This window comes from Lithobates pipiens, unplaced genomic scaffold, assembly GCF_037356315.1.
Source record: "Lithobates pipiens isolate NorthernLeopardFrog02 unplaced genomic scaffold, aLitPip1_a1.2 Scaffold_8, whole genome shotgun sequence".
Taxonomy (NCBI): Eukaryota; Metazoa; Chordata; class Amphibia; order Anura; family Ranidae; genus Lithobates; species Lithobates pipiens.
Window position 1 is genome coordinate 609,009,405 of NW_027507903.1, and position 3,246 is coordinate 609,012,650.

The following is a 3,246-nucleotide window of genomic DNA, read 5'->3' on the forward strand; positions in this document are numbered from 1 at the left end:
GGTCCTGGGGAGACCAGATATAGTAGTGAATGCAGGGTCCTGGGGAGACCAGATATAGTAGTGAATGCAGGGTCCTGGGGAGACCAGATATAGTAGTAAATGCATGGTCCTGGGGAGACCAGATATAGTAGTGAATGCAGGGTCCTGGGGAGACCAGATATAGTAGTGAATGCAGGGTCCTGGGAAGACCAGATATAGTAGTGAATGCAGGGTCCTGGGAAGACCAGATATAGTAGTGAATGCAGGGTCCTGGGGAGACCAGATATAGTAGTGAATGAAGGGTCCTGGGGAGACCAGATATAGTAGTGAATGCAGAGTCCTGGGGAGACCAGATATAGTAGTGAATGCAGGGTCCTGGGTTTAGTAACACATTAAGGTAAAAAAAACTTTTATGTACAGCCCCCACACACACACACACTTCACCCTGCCCCCCTTAAATATTTGCTTGACCTTACCTGGTAAAATGAAAGTTGATTGTTTAAAGATTGTATGGTCCGATTGCAATGTATATTGCAACATAAATTGCATGCAATCTTATGCTGGCCATACACTATACGAAAAATCAGCCGAACCCATTTTCGAAAAATAAACATTCGGCCGTGAGAGCAAATGATAGTGCCATCATTTAATGACCGATAAATCATTCAGTGGACATAAATTAATATTTTTTTTTGTTTGTTTTTTTACATATGCCTCGTGCAGACAGTTCGGATGAGAAACACATTAACCTTTCAATGTATCGTTCATTCGGCAGAAAATTTCCAAACTTGCCCTTTGTTTTTTCGGCTCAAAAATATCCCAACGATTATCAATTTTGTGCCCATTAACTGGCTGAAAAATGAACGAACTGTCTAAATGACCGAATTTTGGCTGATTTTTTTCATATAGTGTATGGCCAGCACGTTTCTTTTTCATTTTTATCATTTTCTATCTTCATTTTGTGAGTTGTGTCTGTGCTTGTAGGAAATATGGACATGTAACTTGAAAAACACACAAATTTAAATCTATATTGCGATTTTGGTGCATTTTCCTCGCCATCCAATTCTCTATTTTTTTTTTATGTATCATACATTTTTATCAAATCACACAAAGGATGCAATAAGCAGGATTTTTAAATTGCACAATGCCCTTTAAAACAACACAATGCTGTGATTAGCTCCACAGGATATAACGACTTATAAGAAAAAACATAAAAGATTATAACGGTAACTGGCTTTTTAGCACGCTTTGATCCCATGTCCCCTGCTCTTGGTGACTAATATTATCACTTATAAACCAAAGGAATAGCAGTGACATGTGTGGAGTTGCTGCAGCACCACCTACAGGTCACAATGAAAATTAAAGATTGGGAATTGAACTTTTAAAGGGCAAAGTATTTTTTTCAGACAGAACACATATTTTACACTTTGGTGAGTTTGCTTTTTTTTGAAGGGATTTTAACATTTTTACAAGACTTCTGTATTTTGGTTTTGGTATTCAATGTAGAAACGTGGAGTTTTCATTTTAACCTGTAGGCTGGCAGGGAAATGATTTACTGGCTAATTCCATAGACTGAAAATGGAATCAGGTGCATATTTGTATCTAAAGGTAAACTGTTTTGTCTTGGAAGCAACTGACTTTTACAGTGGCAGATGTTTTAAATGATTAAAAAGAAAATAGATATTGGCAGCGGTGGGATTTGAACCCACGCCTCCGAAGAGACTGGAGCCTTAATCCAGCGCCTTAGACCGCTCGGCCACGCTACCTTCTGATGATTGACAGTTTGTTATGTTTTTTTTACGTAGCAAGAGTTACAGTCCTTCCATCTTTCCTTCTTTCTTTTCCTAACATTCATTTCTTCCTCTTCCCATCTTTGCTTCCCTTCCTTCCTTGCTTCTTTCCGTTCCTCTCATTCCTTCCTTCCTTTTCTTCCTTCCCTTCCCTGAATATTTTTATCTAAAGGTAATCTGTTTTGTCTTAGAAGCAATTTTACTGGCGTGTACAGTGGCTGATGTTTTTCATGACTAATGCCGCGTACACGCGGTTGGAATTTTGGCCAGCAAAAGACGGATGAGAGCTTTTTGTCGGAAAATGCAACCGTGTGTAGGCTCCATCGGAATGTTGCTGGCCGAATTTCCGCCAGCAAAAGATTGAGAGCAGGTTCTCGATTTTTCAGACGGAAATTCCGATCGTGTGTATGCAATTCCGATGCGCAAAAACTCAGATTCAACTACGAGATGGAAGCTATGGCTACTGAACTTCCTTTTTCTAGTCTTGTCGTACGTGTTGTAGGTCACCACGTTCTTGAGGGTCGGAATTTGATGTGACCGTGTGTATGCAAGACAGCTTGAGCGAAATCCAGTCGGAATTCCGTTGGGAAAATCATCAGAGCTTTTTCCAACCAAAATTCCGATTGTGGGTATGTGGCATAAGATTAAAAAACCTTTGGCAGCGGTGGGATTTGAACCCACGCCTCCGAAGAGACTGGAGCCTTAATCCAGCGCCTTAGACCGCTCGGCCACGCTACCTACTGTTTGTAAACACTCTGTTATGTTTTTTTGTAGCAAGTGTTAAAGGCCTTACTTCCCTTCCTTTCTATATTTCTTTCCCTTCCTTTCTATATTTTCTTCCCTTCTTTTCTTTATTTCCTTCCCTTCCTTCCTTTATTTCCTTCCCTTCCTTCTTTCATACCCTTCCTTCTTTCCTACCCTTCCTACCCTTCCTTCCCTTCCTTCCTACCATTATTTACTTCCCTTCATTTCCTTTCTTCCTTTCTTCCTTTCCTTCATTTCCTTCCTTCCTTCCATTCCTCCCTTCCCATCCTTCCTTCTCTTCCTTCCTTTCCTTCCCATCCTTCTTTCCTTCCTTCCTTCCTTCCTTCCTTCCTTTCCTTTCCTTTCCTTTGCTTTCTTCCCTTCCTTCCTTCCCGTTTGCTTTGCTTCCTTCCTTTCTTCCCTTCCCATCCTTGTTTCCTTCCTTTCCTTTACTTTCCTTTCTTTCCTTCCTTCCTTCCCGTTTCCTTTGCTTCCTTTCTTCCTTTCCTTTCCTTTCCTTTGTTTCTTTCCTTCCTTCCTTCCCGTTTCCTTTGTTTCCTTCCTTCCCTCCCTTCCTTCCTTTACTCCCTTCCTTCCTTTTCGTCATTTCTTTCTTTCATGCTGACCAAAATCAATAGGACGTTTTACAGACATCACCTAAGAGGGTTTTTCCCCCCACTTTGGAGAGATTTTCTATAAATTCCTGTTGTGTCTCTGGGACAGGAAGTGAAGG

General features: G+C 40.9%; 2 non-coding genes across 2 annotated transcripts; both read right to left on the reverse strand.

The window, feature by feature from the left end:
• Positions 1-1,663: 1,663 nt before the first annotated feature.
• On the reverse strand, positions 1,664-1,745 carry TRNAL-AAG (transfer RNA leucine (anticodon AAG)). The gene has a single exon. It is a non-coding gene; the product is annotated as a tRNA-Leu (tRNA).
• A 680-nt stretch (positions 1,746-2,425) lies between these two features.
• Positions 2,426-2,507, reverse strand: TRNAL-AAG (transfer RNA leucine (anticodon AAG)). Its single transcript has one exon. It is a non-coding gene; the product is annotated as a tRNA-Leu (tRNA).
• Between the last annotated feature and the right edge of the window lie 739 nt (positions 2,508-3,246).